General features: G+C 39.2%; 1 protein-coding gene across 1 annotated transcript in view; it reads left to right on the top strand.

The window, feature by feature from the left end:
• LOC126010906 (histone-lysine N-methyltransferase PRDM9-like) overlaps nucleotides 1-22,826 on the top strand; it is a 100,649-nt gene that overhangs the window by 11,204 nt on the left and 66,619 nt on the right. The window lies entirely within an intron of this gene.

Below are 22,826 nucleotides of genomic sequence, written 5' to 3'. Positions count from 1 at the left end.
AATAATAATAATAGTCACTAGCCACCTAGGTTAACCTTTTAAGCAGGCTGTCATCTGCCCTGCCATTTCAACCTGCTTCTCCCAGCCATTCTTCTTGCTGAATCCTCTCTAAATCCCCCACTGAATCCCCCTTCTGCCCCCTGAGGCAATCCTTTTCTAATCTACGAGAGACCTCTGCCAGAAATGGGCTGGTCTTACCATCAGGTAAGGTTATACAGGAAGATGGGGATGGGGTGACAAAGCTGGAGGTGGGGAGTGTCACTAGCAGCCTATTAGAAAGTGGCTAAAAAGAAGTTAACAGAAGATGAAAAGTTAAAAAAAGGGATAGAAATAGAATGAAAGGGGGCCGACGAGGTGGCGCTAGAGGTAAGGTGTCTGCCTTGCAAGCGATAGCCAAGGGAGGACTGCGGTTCGATCCCCCAGCGTCCCATATGGTCCCCCCAAGCCAGGGACAATTTCTGAGCGCTTAGCCAGGAGTAACCCCTGAGCATGAAACAGGTGTGCCCCCCCCCCCAAAAAAAAAAGAAAAAGAAAAAAAGAAAACAAAAGAAAGAAATAGAATGAAAGGTAGAGATAACACCGAACAGGCATTACAAACAAAAGTGAACAGCACTGAGGAAACTTTTCAGCACTCCTGGAATCAAACAAATGCATAAGTGGACACCAAACTCACACTCAACACACACCTAAATGTACACAAGGATCGATTCAAAGCTGACACCTGAAAAATTGACCCAGGTGAAATGGGTCAAGTGCTTTACAATATAGAGCTGGCGTGTCCAGAGAAAAACTATCCTAGCTTCTAGAAGTACTCTGTGTAGATGGAGTAGAACTTTGCTGAAAATAAAAGCTTTAAGATTTAGATTGAGCACAGAACATTTCCAAATCAATCATAATTTTGAAATTTAAAATATTAAGTAAAATGATTAATGAGCACTGTAGAAGGAGTCTGTACCTCGAAGTATAGTATCATCCACTTTGAGTAACCAGGTTATTTTCTAGAAAGAATTGGAAACAAAGTTACTTGATATAATAAAAACCCAGCAAGAATAAGAAATAAATGGTAAATAGCATACTCAGTGACTGAGCCTGTGGTAAGAGTCCAGAGTATTAAAATATCTCATCCAAGGATCTCTGGAAAACATATAAAATCATGTAAGCAGTTACAATCAAATGAAAAAAGATTAAAGTAATGGTTATGACATCATAATGAGCACTTCATTAGGAGTCCAAATATACAATTTCTTTCCACTGTAAACAAAACCATTAAAGGTTATTATGAAAATAGCAATTAAGACATTAAGAGATTCTAATGAGCACTGTAGTGAAAGTCTATATCTTCTAACCCATGTAGCCTGGTTTCCTGTCGATAAAAATTTTAGAACGTAATTTTAGACATCTGTAAAAAGAATTTAATTAACTAGTCATAACAGTTGTATCTGTTCTGTTGCCAAAATCCTTTTGAGGTATAAAAATGAATATAAGGAATACTTAATTGGTTTGTAGAATTTAGAAACTTCTTTATCAGCAAATTTGAACCAATGTTGCTTTGCTGAATCTTTTCCAATTCATCATAATAGTTCACAACTGAGGATAAGTTGTATTGTTCAGGGTTATTCATAGATTTCCTGATACATTGTGATAACTCAAAGTCTTCTAAAGGAAATTCCACTGAAGTTTGTAGTTTTTTTCCATCTTTTTGCTTTTGTAGAGAAAATGTTTCACATGTATTACTAGTACAGGAGATAATTTCAAAATGACTGCCTTTATAGAGAGCATCTTGTTATTTTTTACAATAACTGTAGTAGTATCTATTACTATTTTTAAGTTCTTTTTCAAAAAACATTTCAAGGTAGTCTTGTAACCTGCACATGCCTGTAGTGTCAGAGGCAATGATAAATGATTAAAATTCTCTGATGTATGAGAGAAGTGGTGGCACATGAGACATTGTACTGTGGATCTTAGCTGGCCTTGAAAAAAAAATGATGTAGTAATGGACTCATTAGACTGCTTGTGCCTTTGCCAAGGGTGTTTCACTTTCCTTGATTAGGTTGTTGCAAAACAGCTCTTAAGATGGCCTTGGATGGACATGGAGGACATTGTCCTTAGGCCCTGGACCACGTGGCTCCATCCCCCATTAACTGTCAGGTCTTTATCTTCAGGTGGTTGCGGCGGGAATCAGACTCACTCAGGCATCAGGAAGTATCAGTTTTTTTTTTTTGTTTTTTTTTTTGTTTGTTTGTTTTTGGGCCACCTGGCGATGCTCAGGGGTTACTCCTGGTTGTCTGCTCAGAAATAGCTCCTGGCAGGCACAGGGGACCATATGGGACACCGGGATTCGAACCAACCACCTTTGGTCCTGGACTGGCTGCTTGCAAGGCAAACGCTGCTGTGCTATCTCTCCGGGCCCAGGAAGTATCAGTTTTATTCTTACCCTATCCACCATATGTGTGGTCAATCTCAACCATTTATGCATGCTATCGTTAGCTTGCCGTGCAGCTTAGCTCTTTCTCTCCATCCTGGCCGAAGACCAAAAGGCCAAAAGACCCTAATTCTCTCTGGTCAAATCCTTATCTAAACTTTCCAAGACTCCTCCCAAGAATGGGCGGGGTCTTGCAGATAAGGTCAAGTTACCTGGGAAGAACGGGGGGATGAGGCCATATCTGCCCCCCCCCTTTTTTTTACATAAGACAAAAGGCATAAGTTATGTGACTTCCACCTATAGCCAAACGCAGGTAATATCTCCATAGCAGCAACCTTTAAAGTGTAAAATTAATATATTAGCCTATCTTAAAAATAACATTTCTGCAAAATACACCATACACTTGTAACTTAAAATGCTTTCTACCAAGCACTATCCCAGAACTTTCACGTTCCTATACTTTTAAACTATTTTGGGGGAACTTTCTGTTCCTATTAACCGTCCCTAAACACAAGTACTACAGCATAAATGCAGCCCATACATTTTAAAAACAGGCTCAATACATAAAAATACACAGTAGAATATTATACCAATGGAAACATTAACTATGGACAACAATAAAGCACATTAAATTAGCAAAAACATGACAGAATAAACTTAGATGCAGGCAGTTATTTTTTAAGATCTTTAAATGGGCTAAGCTGTATTACTCCCCCCTTTTTTTAAATTTTTAGACCACTAACTAACTAAAACTTATACCATCACCAACTATGTGTAAACTACCCTTCACCTAAAACCATAAGTCCAGACGCTGGTTTTTCCCACGCTGCTCTTACCTCGTGGCTTTCTTCCATGGGGTTTCAGCTGTATTAACTTGAGCCGTTTCTGTTGTGTAATTGTTATAATATTGTTTATGCCTGTCATCCCACCTGGATCCTCCAGGTGGGGGTGATTAAGGAAACAAATAAATAGCTTGTTGGGGAGACAGAGAACTCTTTTGCCAGAACTGACGGCTTGTTCGGTTTGCTTTTTACTCAATGACCAATTTGCTGGACATAACCAACAGGATCCTCACGAATTATTAATGTTTCTTATAGAAGGACTACATCAAGATTTGCTTAAAAATTCAATAACAGATGAAACTGTACACTTTATAGACAATGATAAATATGAACAATTTAGAGCTTGCAAATCTATAATCTATGATACCTTTCAAGGACAGTTTAAATCTATACTACAGTGTCTTACATGTTACCAAAAGTCTGAGGTTTATGAAACATTTGTTCAGTTGTCCCTGGCTGTCAAGTCTGCAGATAAATGTACTTTACAGGAATGCCTTGTTGAATATTTTAAAGAAGAAGATTTGAGAGATAATAATAGAATTCACTGTAATAATTGCAACACTAAAAGGGATTTTTCAAAGAAAACATATTTATGGAAAATACCTCCCGTATTGATAATTCATTTGAAAAGTTTTGCTTTTGATGGAAAACAGATTAAAAAATTATACATTTATGTGGATTTTCCTTTGGAAGACCTCAATTTAGCAGAATTCACTCAAGAAGATAATAACAAAATTGAAAAATATAATTTATCATCAGTATTAAATCATTTTGGTCAAGTTCATTATGGACATTGTACTTCATATTGTAAAATTGCCACAGAACAATATTGGATCAATTTTGATGATAAGAAGATCAAGAAAATCCCTGGGCCCGGAGAGATAGGACAGCGGTGTTTGCCTTGCAAGCAGCTGATCCAGGACCCAAGGTGGTTAGTTCAAATCCCGGTGTCCCATATGGTCCCCCATGCCTGCCAGGAGCTATTTCTGAGCAGACAGCCAGGAGTAACCCCTGAGCACCGCCAGGTGTGGCCCAAAAACCAAAAAAAAAAAAAAAGAAAATCCCTATTGCATCGGTAAAATCTACAGCAGCATATATCTTGTTTTATATTTCTCAGAGATCTACTATGAATACTTAATGATCATTTCCTTTATTTGTCGATTATCATTGATGTTTTACTGGTCATTTTTTAGGTATGATTCCTTAATAGGAATGAATAAGATGGTTGTTTGTATGATGTATTTATGACTTAATTTCAGTATTGTTTTAGGTCACTATTAATTAGATGATTCTGCAATATATTGTGTTACTTAAGACCTATATGGAAGAAAGATTCTTAATCATGTTAATGTTGCTTTATGATTGTGCATCAATATATATTCATTTGGCAACTTTTGACTTTTCATTGTAACATCAGTATTTTATTGCTCTCAACATAGATTTTGAGATGGAGGTATAATTATAGTTTTGATATAACCATAATTTTGGGTAGACTCTGTTCACAATGCTCATTATTGATGACTGATTATAATATATTTATTGTTTCATATTTGCATTATAGAATTTTATGGTCATGTTGTACATGAAATTCTTGATCATCTAGATTTACTCGACTTTGATTTAAAAAGTTTTTTTCGTTACTATAATTTTTTGTTATTCTAAAATATTCATTTAAACAGTTTTTTCATTATTGTATTTTCAAAGTGTTTTTTCTTTTTTTTTTGATTCAATTCAAATTTTTTCTTTGGCTTTATTTTGATTCCTGTCTAATAGATATTTCTGGCAATTATAAGTGAGTGTTTTTCCCATACTTTTGTATAGTATGTATTTGCATGTTTATCGGTTTTTGTAAATTTTGTTTATGGTTTTCTTTTCCTGACACTTTATTTATTATTTATTTATTATTTCTCACAATTCCTCTTTTCTTCCTAGTTCTTAACAGTTTATTTGTAGGAATCTCATCACAATTGCAAGCCTCCTGATATCGAACTGAGGAATACATCATTAACTGTTCCAGTGCTGTGTCCTATATCAAGTTACAACTCGTCTTTCCTGATTCATCAAATGTCTTTGGTCGGACTTTTAGGAGATCTATACTCCCTATATTTTTAGTGTAAATTTTGACTTGGTAAAAATTTTAGCTTTTGTATTTGTATTTTTTATGATTAGAATCCTTTAAAGTATATTTAATTCTGTATTTTTGTAATTATTGTAATTAATGTTTTAATTAATGGTAATTAGTGTTTTTAATCTTATAAAATTGATGTTATATTTCATTAAAGTTTTGCTTTTGTAACTATGTGTTTGGGGTTAGTGTTATATTATTATTATTGTTATTGTATTGTACACTATTATTGTTTGTTTACAAAAAAAAGGGGAATTGTTGTGTAATTGTTGTAATATTGTCTTTGCCCGTCATCCCACCTGGATCTTCCAGGTGGGGGTGATTAAAGAAACAAATAAATAGCTTGTTGGGGAGACATAGAGAACTCTTTTGCCAGAACTGACGGCTTGTTCGGTTTGCTTTTTGGAGCTGGCTGCAACTGACAAAAGACTTTCTTTGCTGAACCTTTGGTCCCCTAATCTTTTGCATTCGTTGATTATTTACTCCGGATATAATTATCAAAGTCTCCCCCAAAAGGGGGGACGGAAGAATGGGATTCAATTTATCTTTCTGGGAGTCATTCTTAGACTTGGAAACCATCAACAAGGGGTTTGACCTCCCACCACAGTTTCATTCTCCTGATCTGGAGGGAGTGTCTCAGACTCGCCGATTTTGCCTTTTCTATGCCGCTGTTTTCACATGGCTTTTACAGACTGGAGCAGAGCAGAGCAGAATGGAGCTGAGCTGCATGCGTTGTCACTTTTGGGCTGATTAGGAGCTTTTAGCTGCTTATTTGCCACAGGACGGGCGTTGTTTGATGATCGCAGCTGCCTTTTCTCCCCTCCGGGTGGCACTTTGGAAGCAGGTTTCACTGCCGCTGCTCTCGGCCACAGCTTCACTGGGGGCGTAATGGTGTTCAAATTTGAAGTTATTCAAGTTAAAAGTCCAGCCCGAAATTTTCAAAGTCGAAATTCAAATTCAGGCTGAAGGTCATACTTAGGAGTCAGTCCGTTTAGGGAAGATTTTTCTTCCTGGCACTTTTCCAACCAAAGCCTTTTATCAGTTTCTGAGGAGGCCGAAATCTTTGGAAAAAGGATTTTCGGCAACGAAGTTTCAGTTCTGGGCCATGGATGGGGGTCATCCAAGTTTTCCCCACTTCTGTTGTAATGGCCCGTGTGCCCCCTTTTTATAATCACTGTTTTCCTCCATATGACCACCCTGTCCACTTAATTTCAAATCCTGGTAAAGACCTTCCATAAAGAACAGAAGTAGTTCATGTGGGTCTTGTTGATTGTCTCCTGCAAACTTTACTTTTCCAATGGTCATCAGAAAACCTTTTGGGCTGACATCCTATGTTGTTCTGCCCACAAGGCTTCTACTTAGAAAATCTTCTGCCGTCTTTCTTTATGTCCCTATGGATTTGATCTATTAATGTCCTCTTTATTTTGGTTCTGCTAAAAGTAATCAGTCAAACTGAGGATATTATATATGCATTGTAATACTGACTTCAAATAACAAGTGTTTCCTAAATTATCAAGTCCGGTGAGAGCAGGACCCCTTTGCTCTTCTACAGTATCAAGATCCTGGAAATGGTTATTTCTATTTTCAACAGTTTGTTTCTACTGGGAGGTGTCAAATTATTACCCAGTTACCTGTTTAAGTCATAGACTGTTTTCTGTTCTCGTCAATTCTAGTGATCTGTGTCAGTGCTGAGGAGTGATAACATTTTATCTTACATTTGTGTCTGAAGTATTTCATTTGTAGGAATCGTGCTTCTGACACAGCAAAGCAGGACCAAGAGTTTCTTGCCTGGTTTGCCATCTGTTGAAACATAAGATATCCTCTTTGTATTTTCCATTTTTACCCATCTAGGTGAATCAATTGTTTTTTTGAACCTGAGCATCTTCTTTAAAGTGTCTTTCTGCAGCAGCATATTTTTCTCCTTGATGTAGATTTAATATGTTTAGCAAAAATTATGTTAAGTCAGAAGGTCAGTGGGTGGCATGCCACTTTTTCTATATTTTAATAGTTGAGTTTTGAAAGTCCTGTGAGCTTTTTTGACTATGGCTTGTCCTGTTGGTTTATATGGTAAACCCATGATGTGTTTGGTTTGCCATTCCTTAAAAAATATTGAAAAGTTCTGCTTTCATAGGCTGGGTCATTGCCTGTCTTAATGGATCAGGGACCACCCCATAATAGAAAAGCATTGTAACATGAAGGTTCAAACTGCTTCAGCTCCTTCAGAAGTCATTGGAATTCCACATATAAAATGTGAGTAGGTATCCACCACCAAATGAAGGTGGGGTTTTTTGTTTTTTGTTTTTTTTGGGGGGGGCCACACCTGGCATTGCTCAGGCTGTCTGCTCAGAAATAGCTCCTGGCAGGCACGGGGGACCATATGGGACACCGGGATTCGAACCAACCACCTTTGGTCCTGGAGTGTTTGCTTGCAAGGCAAACGCTGCTGTGCTATCTCTCCGGGCCCGAAGGTGGGGTTTTTAAGGGGAAAAAAAATCAACATGTGTGATATGCATTTATTAGTTTGCAATCCTTTGGGGGTGGCCCTAGGGTGCCAATGGATACCTGTATCAACTATTTTTTGGACTGCCTCCAAGGAACATATTTGAAATGCAAACAACAGGCATTTGTATAATGCTTCATGTTCTTCTGCAGGAGACTTAAATATTGGCATGGGTAGGCGATCAGTAATTTCATTCCCTTTAGCCATTTGGCCCTAGGAGGCCAGAATGAATTCTACTTTGAGTGATAAACAGGCTCAGAGAGTTTTTGTAAAAGTACTTGGAATTGCTGTAGCAAATCTTGAACAACCTGATTATGAGTATTTAAAGAGGTAGTTATATGTTTGAAAACAAACCTACCACATAAGCTAAATCTAATACTATATTACATAGCTTTGGAACATGTGATAATAAGTGATATAAATTAACAAGCTGCACTTTCTGATCAGGCTCATAGTACGAATTATTGTTGTCAGTGAAGGGCCAGTATACCACCTTTTCCTGATGCTGACTTGTCAATGTAAAACACAGGGGCATCAGGTATAGAAGAGGAGCAAATAATTGATGATACCACAGTTCTTTTGAAGAAGTCCCAGACTTTTCCAGTTGGATAGTGGAAGGAATTTCTCCTGAAAATGCAGATAAGGCCGTTGTAGGGATTCACTGAGAGATATTATGCATTCTATTTTATTTTTTTTAGGAATAGTCAACACTATTATATCTAGATCAAAACCTAACAGGGAAACTGTTCTGAGCCTAGCCTTTATAATAAGAGCAGCTACCAATTACAAAAGAGGCACACTTTTGCCATGCTGTTTGTTATGCAAATAATCCCAATCTAGAGGCCTAACATCTGAGCAATAGCACCTGTAGGAGAAAGAGGCATGGCAAAAATTAAAAGCCATACTTTCTCTCCAGGTACATACCTGGTACGATAGGACTATTTAAGCCCATCCATAATTTTTTTTTATAATTCTTGTTCCTCCTTTTGAGTTAAGCACCTGGGATTATTTAAATCCGGATTACCTTCCAAATTACCAAAAATTTTACTGAGTTTTGAGTTTGAGATTTCCAGAGATGGGTGGATCCAGTTTATATGACCTAATAGTTTTGAAGGTTAAAAGCCATTGAGAGTCCTTAGATATTTCTGATAAATAGAAATATTTTGTGGATGTACTAAAGTATGCTCCAGTACAAATCCCAAGTATTGGAAAAGAGGCAGGGTCTGAATATTTTCTGTGGATATATAGTAAACCCAGCACTCTGCAAGCAATTAATAAAAAATTCATAAACACCTTGCAATTCTTTGTAAGTCTCAGCCTAGATTAAATTGTAGCCTGATTCCCTGGGGTCTGCATTTGAATAGCTTATGCTGTTAAGGGTCGAGTGGCAGGAGATGAAGTCATGCCATTGACCTGATTTCCCGGAGTCTGCACCTGCATAGTATACGATGTTACAGGAGCAGCTGTGGGGGGTGAGGGCAGGTTGGCAGAAGTCACTGGCACAGTTGAATAAGTCCCAGAAAGACTTATTCTAATTATTAGAACTATTGCAGGGAGGAGGGTGGTTAGGTGTTGCATAATTGTAATAGCTGACATTTCTACAAGCATGCTGGTACCTCCATTACATACTCCTTTTCTATTATAGGATGTAATAGAGCTTGACACCGCCCATTAGCATTATCAATGACTAAAGTTCTTATCAGGCTTTTTTGGGAATCGATATCTTTTACCTTTCTCTCAACTGCATTTTTAATCTACCTAGAAAATCTACCTAGAAAAAATAAATTATGAGGGGCTGGAGAGATAGCATGGAGGTAAGGCGTTTGCCTTTTATGCAGAAGGTCATTGGTTCGAATCCCAGCATCCCATATGGTCCCCAGAGCCTGCCAGGAGCGATTTCTGAGCATAGAGCCAGAAGTAACCCCTGAGCACTACTGGGTGTGACACCCCCCCAAAATCTAATTGTGGCTTTGTAGCCCCTGGACCATCTTAGCATAGCTACCAATATATTCGGCTCTAGAGTCAACCTTCTTCCAAACCTCTAAAGCGAGGTCCCTAATCATCCTTAAAACAGTACATGGTAATCTAGCATGCTTATACTTGTCTCTGTATTCTAATGTCTCTTCCCCTGCAAGTACTTCACAATTCAATTGTATACCTTCAACCATCTTTCCAGAGTGATACAGTTTTTTTTAAAATTGGTCCTGAGACAGCTTATGGAAATACAATTTTTATTGTAAATATTGAGATGGATCGAGACAGATTTTGGTCACTCTTTTAAAATCTCTGAGAGTTAAAATCGCCTCATTACTCCAGATACCACGCTGTTTAATACAGTAGATGCTCATATTTAGTGAATGCTTTCTTAAACTGATTGAGACGGTGTATGCTTTTTTTGTTTGTTTGTTTGTTTTTGGGCCACACCTGGCGTTGCTCAGGGGTTACTCCTCGCTGTCTGCTCAGAAATAGCTCCTGGCAGGCACGGGGGACCATATGGGACACTGGGATTCGAACCAACCACCTTTGGTCCTGGATCAGCTGTTTGCCAGGCAAACGCCGCTGTGATATCTCTCCGGGCCCAAGATGGTGTATACTTAAACTTTCATAGGTTAAAGCCATTTTATCCTCTTGGTCGGGGAACTTTGTTCCTGAGTCTGTCTCATTACCAATTCATTTAAGAACTGGCCTCCGTGGTCGGATATTTTTCTGATGGATTGATTCCTTTGTTTCTGAACTTGCATTAATTCTAACCTGTCTAAGAACTGTTTGTTTTGGCAAATTGTTTTCCTGGTGAGGATAATTTACTTCCAAATCTGTATAATGGCAATCTCTTATGACTTCATTTTGTGTGAAATAGTGGGTCTGCCACACACCAGGTGGAGGTCTTTGGGAGGGTCTAGGATCTGTACCACACTTCTTATAAGTGTTTGTGGTAGAAATAGGATCTGTAGTGTACCCCTAGATGTTTATGGTGGAGGTATGGTGTCTGTACTGCCCTCCCTAGAAGTTTGTGGTAGAAGGAGTTTTGGTGATAAACTTTCAGATCTACCCTTAACCTCAGCTGATTGGGCCACATTAGTTACTTGTATAAGATCAAAACTTCAAGCAAAATATTTGGAAGCAGGGGCTGGTGAGGTGGTGCTAGAGGTAAGGTGTCTGCTTTGCAAGCGCTAGCCAAGGAAGGACCATGGTTCGATCCCCTGGCATCCCATATGGTCCCCCCAAGTCAGGGACAATTTCTGAGTGCTTAGCCAGGAGTAACCTCTGAGCATCAAATGGGTATTGCCCAAAAAGCCAAAAAAAATATTTGGAAACTCTTTTATATTTTCCATCACTTCTGTCTGACCCATGCTGGCTGTTGAGCTGAAGTGTCCTCTGGCCCGGTGTAGGACCAGCTATGGGATTCAAATTTTGACCATGTGTTATGGCAGGGAAAATCTGAAAATTAAGATTTTTCTGATTTTCAGAACAAAACTGAAACCATCTTCTATAACTTCTGAGAAAAATCGGAGAATTTTAGAAGTACAGACATCTTTTGTGACAGGTCAGTTTTCCACCTGTATTTTCTTTATCCTATGAATTTTATACTTTAACATAGTAAAACACCCAACATACATATTTCCATCAAACACGTTATAACGTCTGTATGTTCCATATTCCTAGTCCTATCTCCTAACCAAAGAGTTAAACTCACAAACCCACAATGGCAAAACCCATTAGAAAGGTAGCTTCATATTGGTTCCAGATGGGTCACTGTTATAGATGATACTATTTTATTTTAGGGAAAAATGTCACACCTTGAAGGTGGGAACATCCCTTTTCCACACCTATCGCAGGCTCTATATTCAAAGATAATTTCATCCAATGAATAACAATGAGTAACAGATTGAGGTAGAAACAGACAAATCCCGTAATCCCAAAAAGGATGACAGTGACTCGGGAGATACTGGCAGGCTTTCTAAGTGGCCAGCCCGGAAAGTGGTCACCTCTGAAGTAACAACCTTTTCTGCCTGCCTCTGAGCAAGAGACCAGTTTTACATTTAAATAAAGATCCTGAAATAACATCACAGGAGGAAATGACTGCTTCTCTGTCTCCAGAGACACTGTATGGGACATGTTTCAAAGAAGGGGAATTATATTCATTTTGGGTAAACAGTTGAAAAAATTAGAATTATTAGTGTTAACTTGGCCTATCCAGCTTAATGTTATCCCTTCCTACAACAACCCTGCCATTGGTTTTAGATAAATATTATGTCTTTCCTCCTTTTAAAAGGCTATTGTGAAAGCCAAAGAGCAAGAGGAGCGTTTTTGGCTTCTCCATGTTTCCAGTCAGAATTAACAAGCAGGAAATGAGATTCATGAGTCTTTGACCTTAAAAGAGATCTAGGAGCTAAAACTGGCTTGTTCCCAGTAAAGCCCTACAGCCTCATGTACCCTTTCCATAATGTAAAGCATAGCAGAGATCTTTTGTATTAATGACTGGAAGCAGTTAGTGAGGGGTGCCCTATTTGAGCAGATTTGTTATGGAAAGCTGATTTTTATGATTTTTGCAGAGACTGCTAGAATGAATAGAGCTCAAAATATCCCAGTTCCTGAGGATATGCTTACTGGGGAGGAACTCAACACTGACACCTTGAATCAGCTAGATTTCACTCCAGGTATCTATGCACAGATTAGAATTGCTGCTCCCAAGGCCTGATAGTGACTCCCAACAGAAAGCAATAGAAAGGAGGAACTATCAAAATTGAGACAAGGATTTGAAGAACCCTTTGCAAATTTTGTGGATAGGCTTTTAACAGCGGTGGTTAGAATGATCAGTGACCACCAAGCTGGAGAAATTATGGTGAAACAGCAAGCAGTAATGTCAGGTCGCCCTCTGCCCCTATAGCTAATAGGCTGATTTGCAAGATTATCTTCACATCTGTGCTGAAGTGAGCCCCTCTTGATTACAAAGCTTTGCTATGGTGGGTTGTATGTTTCACAATCCCCAGAGAGGGAGAGGGATCCTAATTGCATCCTCATCTGGCTTTTTCCCTCCCCCGAGGGTGGACTTTGTTTATCCCAATAATAAAAAAAATGTGAAGTACCCCATTCCCCAATGCCCTAACATTTCTATTGAAATATTAATATCACCTGGATGGTCAGATCCACCCTCACACTGGAGGGGTCTGAGGTTTGGAATTAAGAAGAAAAGGTGCTGTCTGGGGGAGGGGAAAAAGAAGGAAGTATAGAGAGCAAGTGGGAGAGAGACAGAGAGAGCTCTTGAAAGAGAGATATTACTTAGACAGACATGGCACACAGTCTGCACATGGTGGTTAGGTTCATAGAATAAACCAAGATGATGTCAATGAAACTTTAATTGACTGCTGTGATTATTTCAATGCCATTATTCGGTGTCTTTAGATCTGTCTACTGAAGAGACTACAGGTGCTGTGCCATGCTGAGGGAGGCCTCACCCCCAACGCTAGGGCTTCAGATTTTATATTTTAAATTAAAACAACAGTGCATCAACCAGCTTCTTTTATTGTGCCCACAAATATTATTGGCCCTTGGAAGGATGAACTAGGAATTGGAAGGATGAATAGAATTGTGGCTAACAGTGACTGCTGCCTTGAATAGGAAAAATGATTTCTTGGAATATTAATAGCTGATCTTACTGCCTTGGTTACTTTTACTGGTACAGATATAACAGCTGTTATAGCTCTCAGATGACAAGTATATAGTGCTAATGCAGTAAATAATCTGAGTAAAAACGTTACTAAAGTGGGGGCCAAAGAGATAGCATGTATAGCATTTGCCTTGCATGCAGAAGGACGGTGGTTCGAATCCTGGCATCCCATATGGTTCCCTGAGCCTGCCAGGAGTAATTTCTGAGTGTAGAGCCAGGAATAACCCGTGAGCACTGCCAGGTGTGATCCAAAAATTAAAAAAAACAGTTATTAAAGCATTAAGATGTCAAGAGGATATAGATAGGACATTAGAAGAAAAACAATGTCTTATGGGACATTGTGCATGTTATGGGAGATGGGTTAGAAGACATGAAGATTAGAAACAGTTTAAAATGTTATCGACAAAAAAAAAGGGGGGGGCGGAGAGATAGCATGGAGGTAAGGCGTTTGCCTTTCATGCAGGAGGTCATCGGTTCGAATCCCGGCGTCCCATATGGTCCCCTGTGCCTGCTAGGAGCAATTTCTGAGCCTGGATCCAGGAATAACCCCTGAGCACTGCCGGGTGTGACCCAAAAACCACAAAAAAAAATGTTATCGAGATCAGTGGATTTGCATTACCTTCCAAAAGTATAATGAAATTACAAATCCTTGGGAAAAGATTAAAAGACATGTATGGAAACATGACATCATGAGAATATTAGTTTTTTTGTGTGTGTGGTTTTTGGATCACACCCGGCAGTGCTCAGGGGTGATTTCTGGCTCCAGGCTCAGAAATTGCTCCTGGCAGGCACGGGGGACCATATGGGACGCCGGGATTCGAACCAATGACCTCCTGCATAAAAGGCAAACGTCTTACCTTCATGCTATCTCTCTGGCCCCGAGAATATTAGTTTTGACCTGAAAATATTGCATCAAGAAATTGTGGATATACAAAATGCCCCCTCGTTAAATGAGGATGATTTATTTCCTAATTTTACGAATTCTTTTTTTTTTTTTTTTGGTTTTTGGGCCACACCTGGCGTTGTTCAGGGGTTACTCCTGGCTGTCTTCTCAGAAATAGCTCCTGGCAGGCGCGGGGGACACCGGGATTCGAACCAACAACCTTTGATCCTGGATCGGCTCCTTGCAAGGCAAATGCTGCTGTGCTCTCTCTCCGGGCCCATTTTATGAATTCTTTGGCACAATATGTTAACCCTCACCACTTTTTGCATTCTATTATTGGTTTAGGAATTATTGTTTATAATTATTATTTACAATTATTTGTTTACCATGCTTATAGCAAAAATTATGTTGAAGATTGGTATTTTGGGCTGGAGCGATAGTGCAGAGGTTGGGTGTTTGCCTTGCATGCGGCTGATTTAGGATGGACTTTGGTTCAATCCCTAGCGTCCCACATGGTCCCCCAAGCCAGGAGTAATTTCTAAGCAAATAGCCAGGAGTAAACCCTGAACGTCACTGGGTGTGGCCCCTCCCAAACAAACAAAAAAATACAATATATATATATATATATTTTTTTGTGGTGCAGTGTTCATAGTATGCAGATTCATGATGAAACTCATTTTTCTCTATTTGGGAACCTATTGGGAACTTGCTCAAGCAGCCAAGAGTAACCCCAGTGTGCTGCCAGGTGTTACCCCAAAACAAAATTTTAGTGGAGCCCCTCAGGTATGTTCCTCTTGCACAGCTGCTCACATCTCCCACCCCTCTCACACACTTATTACACATCGATTTTGCATAGACCTCACACATGCCTCATGTACTCCCCTCACTGCATATTGGTATTTTGAAATAATAAAATATACAAGTATAATGATTGGATTAGGCATAGTGGAATATTTAGATGTTGAAATATTGGAAGTCTGGAATGTCGGAATTCTGAAACTTTAAACCTTTAGAATATTAAGTTGTTGAAAATTTGGCACATTAGAATTGAGGGAGATCTGGGAAATTGGTGGTGGGAATGTTGCACTGGTGAAGGGGGGTGTTCTTTACATGACTAATCAAACAACTATAATCATGTTTGTAATCACGGTATTTAAATAAAGATAAAAAAAGAAAAAAAGAATTGAGTTATATGTATGATTTCAAATCAAAATATTATCATATATTGGGATAATACCTTAACGGAATATATGGACATTGAAATAAAAGAACATTGGGATTTTAGAATATTAGAATACCAGAATATTGGAGAACTGGATTTCTATACTATTGCAGTGTTGGAATCTTGAAATAATAAAATGATGGAGTATTGGAAATTTGCATTTTAATATTGGATTAATGGTGTGGTTAAATAATGGTGGCAGTAAATGTGCATTGGTGAAGGGATTGGTTTGGGACCTTGCAGGACTGAATTTCAATCATGAATAAATTTGTATCTGCATTTCATGATGAACGAATTAAAAAGGGTTCATTTTAAAATATATTCCACGAATATAACTGAGTTTTCCAGGGAGGCAAGATGTGGATTACAGGACTCTATGGTTTACTGATGGGTAAAAGCAGACACCTGAAATAAATGATGGTTCTAGAATAATGTGTAGTGAAATTTGGTTGTTAATAAAATTGAAAATAATGGTGCCTAAATAAAAATTGGAAAAATTAAATATTCACATCTGTGGTCATTGTTTTTGTACAATATCCAGGACATGAAGCAATCCAAATGTTCAGCAACAGATGAATGGATGAGTTTACTAAGATTTAGCACATGTAAATCCTATGCATAAGTACAGAGCTATAAGGAAAGAGTCTAACTTTAAGTTTGCTACAATTTAGATGTAGTTGGAAGGTATGTTAGAAAAAATTAACCAGAAGGAGATCATGTATACATTACTTCACTGTTATGGTACTTAGAGGAAGGAAAATAAGGGACACCTATTTAATGCATCATTATCCTTTGAGAACAAATTTTTTAGTGCCAAGAAGAAAGAGATTCATGGGAAAATGAAGATGTAGACTACAGTTGGCACAGGGAAGAGTGGGATAATGTTTGGGACACGTTGAAGGTTCCAGGGTGTGTGAAAAAACTCTCTGATGGAAATACTATTATATCCATTTTAGATACACATAACGTAAAATAAATGTGAACAAAATTAGATCACTGCTCAGAGCTCTCGCAGACTGGCAATATTTCATAGGTGTAGAAGTTGTGAGGGTGACGATGTTGGAAGACAGACAGGGTTCTTTCTGCAGGGTATGCATGGACAGTAGGGGGGTGCTCAGAACCCGCCATTTAGGCTCCTCAGAAGCAGGTGCAAAAGCCTGCAAAGTTTTTCCTCAATTCCTGGGATTTCCTGTTATTCAAGAAACCCTCTGAAATAGGCACAAGAGAAACTCGTTGTGCATGGTCTCCTGAGTTTTTTTTCAATATTTTATTCTATTGGTTAATTTAGTATAAATAATATAAATGTGTTAGGTGAGGTGATGTCCAAATGCTCATAGCTCTCATAGACTGGCAAAATTTCTTAGGTACAGGAGCTGTGATTATGACAGCTGGGAATTCAGACACATTCTCATTGCAGAGCAGGTCTGGAACAGACAGTATGGATAGAGATAGAGGGACCTGGGAGCATGTGCTCAAGCCTGGAATTTCCTGTTTTTAAAGAAATCCCTCTGAAAGAGGTGTCCAGTGAGAATCTCATGCATTGTCTTATGAGTTGTTTCCCAATATTTTAATTTTTCTTTGGTTTGGTTTATTGCCACACCCGTTGGGTCTTAGGGACCCCTCCTGGCTCTGCACTAGAAATCACTTTTGCCAGTTTTGGGGGCAATATTTGATGCTGGGGGGTTACCTGGGTTTGTCCCAGTAGGCATCATGCAAGGCAAATGCCCTACTGCTTTATTATCATTTCAGTCCACCCAATATTTTATTCTAGTAGAATGTACATGACAAAATAAGTTCTTGACCATCTATAATATTATATTTGTTAATTCTTTAAAAATCCAAAGTAAGAAGTAGATGATATTTTACTTATAATTAAGTCAGATTATAAACACACTGATTATAACATATCTCACATCAAATTTCTGATATCACAGCCCAGAGAAATTCAGGGATCTATCAATCTCTGTGAAAAAATGCCCTGTGTGCCTAAAAAGGCTGAGAGAGGAAATTTAAATGCACCATGTCCAAGGACAGTGTAGACTCTCTTGTTCTCTCTTGTTCTCATCAGCCATGAAATTTTCAGAGGGAAACCTGAGTGAGCCAGTCACTTCTTTTTGAGCTAGGTAGGTTATTTTCTCTTTCATAAATATGCAAGGAAATTGAAATCTATTGAATTGAACAGAACAATCTATACTAAAAGTCATTACAAAATAAATAAACCTTTCCATTCAGTCACCATGAGAGCCATGCCTTCATCATGCACTTTAAATGGAGAATCCTCTTTCAGCTCTCAGTGGCCACAGGTAAGGGTCCCAGTCCCTGGACTAAGAAGGGAACTGGTCCAGTCAAGGGAGTCCTTCCACTCGTGTCTCTGTCACAGGTGTGCACTCAAATGCAGCTGGTGCAGTCTAGGGTTGAGGTGTGAAAAACGTAGGACATTAGTGAAGGTCTGCAAGGCATCCTGATACAACGTCACCAACTATTGGATGTGCTGGGTGCAGCAGGTACCTGGACAACGTTTTGAGTGGGTGAGAGTTATAAAGCCTGGTAATGGTAATACAGTCTATGCATTGAAGTTCCAGGGCAGTTACCTGCATCAAATCCTCCAACAGAGCCCTCGCGGTACTGAACAATCTGATATCTAAGGACACGGCTATGTATTACTGTTCAAGAGACAGTGTGACAACCCACATTCTGAGTGTGTGAGAAATGTGAGGGACAAACAGCTGTGGTGGCTGAGGAGATGACAGCGACACTGGTGCCTCTTGACTTCCTCCAGCAGAGTCAGGGTCTGTGGCACAGAATGGGATCTGTTTTTGTTTGAGGCAAAGGTTCATCTGTCCCTTGTCTTTCTACAATAACCAATAGTAAGATGCTTTTTTTTTCTAGAACACATCATTCCCCCCCCCTTTTTTTGTTTTTATTTTTGTTTTTTTGACATACACACCAGTGGTGTTAAAAGGTTACTCTTGAATCCTTTTTTTATTTTTTAATTTTTTAATTTTTAATTTTAATTATGAGAACAATGATGCAAAGAGGACAAGGTAAAGTTACAGTGGAAGGACAATCGCCCATAAAGAGTTCTCAGAAGAAATCCCCTTGATGACGCCTAAATATTGAACTTACAGTCAAGGAACATTAAGAAAAATAAGGCAGAACCAATATACAATTACTTAGTCCACAAATCCCCAGATCGTAGTACATTATAATATTTCTTAGCAGTACACAATGCAATCTAAAGCCATGAAATTTATGTGACTCCTTAAACATTGAAGGCATAGTATTTTTTTTTATATTTTCATGCACATGCATATTGGTTTAAGTTAACATCAAAAGTTTGAGTTTTTTCTAAGGGTTAGAGTCAAAGGAGTACAGTAAAAACGGTGTTAGATTGGCAAATATTGTTTGAATAGGCCCACCAAAATATGGGGGACATGGAAAGGAAAAGCCTTGGTCTAAATACAAGGAGACCATACCCCTGAAGTTTCCTGGCATAAGACCAACTCTAGGCTCCAGGCAAACTAGTTTGCTCAATCCAAGTCATTGTCTGTAGTGCCAATACACTTTTATTTTTCACGCAGTCTCTTGTTGGCATCAGGTTTCTGTATTAAAGATCCTGGAATCTGTACATCCTACATTGAAGTCAGGCTGGTGTGGAGTATCCTCTAGTTTCACCTCACAATTAAGGGGCAATACAGAAAGCCCAGTCCAGTAAGCAGGTCATTGTTGTTAAGTCTTCTTAGTGTTAAGGGAAGTCTCTTTTGAGTAGGTCGTTGTCAGAGCAGCAGTAGGGTCTTCCCTGGTAGAGGATTGCCTCCAGGTGATGTTATAGACAACCGTGGATGTTTTGTAGATGTCTTTCCTAGATCCGCGGTGAATGGAGAATGCCCATTCTTCTGAGGCCTGTGCCAGGTCATTATGCCAATGTTCAGGATGTAAGGTCCCATTGCACTACAAGATTTGCGTGTTCCCATCTCTATTAGATAAAAACTTATTTGTATGTATGGTATTTTCCTATTTTAATGTGCCTAAGCAAACAAGATAAAGCCACATGGTGTTATCGGAGTATATGGGGGGCGTAAGAACACGTCAAACAATACCCATGATTGGTTCAAACATAAGCATTAAACTGAAGGACTCTTTCACCAAATTCCCTATTGAACAGTTTACAAAGAGAAGAAAAGGTAAAGAAAAAAAAGGGGGGGGGAAATCGTCAGTGTATAAGAAAATATTCAGCAAGACTTATAACCGTCAAAGAAAACACACATAAATTGTTGAAAAGACATATGTGTACATTCTATGCCTTTTGGAATAGTTGGGGAGGTGTTAACTCCAGGGCACCACTATGGTCTGTGACTTAGGATTCTACAGTACTTAAGTTAAAAAGGGTAAATGTGGAGTAATGATGATAGGGGGTGAGAGAGTTAAGAGAAAAATGATCTTTTGTAGGGGTGTGCGAAAGGGCAGAGTACAAAATGGACATTCTGCATACACAAAAACATAATTCAGCGCCCCATATGGTTTTGAAAATATAGACTGGTAAGAGATTACCAGTGACTGCTTTAGTGCAACCCAAAAGTAAAGCCTAGGGTAACCTTCAAGCTCTGCCGAGGGACTCACCTCGCTGGCTTGCTCAGGCATGTGGCCTGGAGAAGCCCAGGAGATGTGGAGCAAGGCAGTAGAGAGGTGCTGGGGTCACCCAAGTCCCGCACCTTCACTAGGCCTGGTTAAGAAGGCCTCTGGCATGGCTGAGGCCTGCCGAACCCCATGCTGGTAGAGACTGCCAGCTCCCAGGAAGGAAAGAGAACCTTCAAGAAGCTGGGAGGCCGGAAGTTCTGGGAAGGAGCCAAGTAGTGGGGAATGGGGGAAAACTCCAACATTTCTGCAGTTCTGAAAACTGACTTTGTTCTTCAGATAACTTAAAAATGAGTTTCAGTGCTAAATTTTAATTTAAATTATGTCAAAAAACAAGACAGAGGGAATCAGCTGTGTGTGATCTGTGAGCTATATGTAATTGTGGTCCAAAGTTGTACACACAAGAGCAGATGCCGTACTGAGTGCCTGGAGAGACACCTCTCCCAGTCAGTCTTCTCTGAGCACATGTGTCATGGGAAAAGAAATGGGTCCCCACAAATCAGGGATCTGTAGTAGCAGAGACTATATAATATTGAACTTGTCTGTGCTTTACTATGACCACTGTGTAAAATCAGGTTATTTAGAGTTTATGTAAATTCTTTTTACACTGTGAATCAACAAGAAAGCATTTACTTAGAGATGAAATGAAGAGTTTTTACAAGTTTTCCTATTGGATTGTCTGGGAACTCTAAATTAATGGTAAGCTCCTAAGTTCTGGAGTGCTTTGCATTCTGGTAGAAAATGTCAAAACAGTCATTTAATTTTCCTCAAAAATAGATGGCACCTCCCAGTAATGAAAGCATCGACTAGGGGACAATAAGGTGTTGCTCTTGCAGACAGCCAACTTTGGTTCAATGCACAGCCTACTATATGCTCCCCAAGGAAGTCAAAGTAATTCCTCATGCGAAGCAACCTAGGAGAACCCCCTAAGCATTGCTGGATTGGGCCAAGCAACCAAACAAAAATAAATAGATGAGACAGCAGAAGATAGAAGGACTTATATGTCTCCTGATAGTCTCCTTTCCATAGATGTTTCTTCTCTACTGGGAAGTCTCAAGCAGACATGACAGAGACCTCAGAAGGGACTAATCAATGCAAGAGAACATGAAAATTACTGAACTTATGTGTGTGTCAGGAGATGAGCTATGAACTTTTCTTCTCAAGCTGCCTCTGAGATTCATGTCTGCTCTTTGAAATATGCTATAGAGACATTAACATGATCCTTTCCAAAAATGAATCATGTTCTTGTTCCATAATATCACAAACTTTCCTACTGATGGAGGAAGAGTATCTACTCTCCTAAGGAACAAAACGAACAAAACTTCACTCCCAGGTCAATACAGAAAATGTAAGCAGAGGTCCTACTTGAAGGCCAGCCTGGAGAGCTAATGTAGGTTGTTCTGTATGTAAACATTTCAATGGGATTATTATGTTACTGACCCTACCCTGATCAGTGATTGTACCCTACCCTAGGGTGTGACCTGGCATTCTGTTCCCATCCTAGTGTGGCACCTGATTCTGCTCCCATCATTGGGTGGTACCTGATTCTGGGGTATAAAACAAGAGTCTGTGAAATGCGAAGGGCTTTTTTTCCTAGGGCCTATTCTGTGACCTTTTGGCTTTGGCCTCTTCACGGAATAAAGAACTGTTTTCTTCTGAAGCCTTACTGCCTGTTGGCTTTCTTCCTGCCGCATTCACCTCAGAACCACTGGTTGAACAGGGTAACAGATGTGTGGTCGAGCTAGAGAAAGGCCTCATCCTCCATCCCTCCATCAGTCAACCCCATCAAGGGCTGACTTGGAACATTATGGCACCCGAACAGGCTGAATCTGGACCCTCAATAATTGTAAGTGAATGCTTTATTGGAAATTTCGTCTGCTGACTATTAGATGGTTTCTGTGGTTGGTCATGTAGATTCTGCCATCTCTTTGCATACACATTGGTTCTCTATTATTCAATTGGATAATTCCATTTTGTTTTAAATTAATTCATTTGGATCTAAGGAAAATCACTGCCATTCGATGGTTGTAGTCTATATTTAAAATGGAAATTTATACTCCAATGCTTATCTCTCCTGCATTTTTTGTAGTAGCCATAGTTTGTGAACTTTCTGTGTTGGCTAATGTTGTTATCGTGAGCATAGGTATTGGCTGGTATTTTGAAAATAGAAAGTGTAGAAATAGTGAGGCTAAAACCTGTATGGATAATAAGGAAATCTTTCTGACGAAAATTCAGAGCAAGGTGCAGACTGACGAATCCAGTCACACCATCAAAAATATAGGCATATTTCCTGGAAGAAAAACAACTCAGACTAATAATTCGAATTCAATTCTTAACACAAATGACCAACCTCCAGTGCTAACTCCACAAATGATGCCTAATTCTTGTGGATTGCATAACAGTGACTCAGACAATGATCAACGTCTGGTGCTCCACGAGTGAGGCCTGATTCTATTCACAAAATGGAATCGCACAACAGTGCAGATTCAGACAATGAACACACACACGGCCTCAGAGCTCTATTCAGGG

The sequence above is a fragment of the Suncus etruscus genome, chromosome 6, assembly GCF_024139225.1.
Source record: "Suncus etruscus isolate mSunEtr1 chromosome 6, mSunEtr1.pri.cur, whole genome shotgun sequence".
Classification (NCBI taxonomy): Eukaryota; Metazoa; Chordata; class Mammalia; order Eulipotyphla; family Soricidae; genus Suncus; species Suncus etruscus.
Note: the sequence above shows the minus strand (reverse complement) of the source record. Positions and strands in the feature narration are given on the sequence as shown.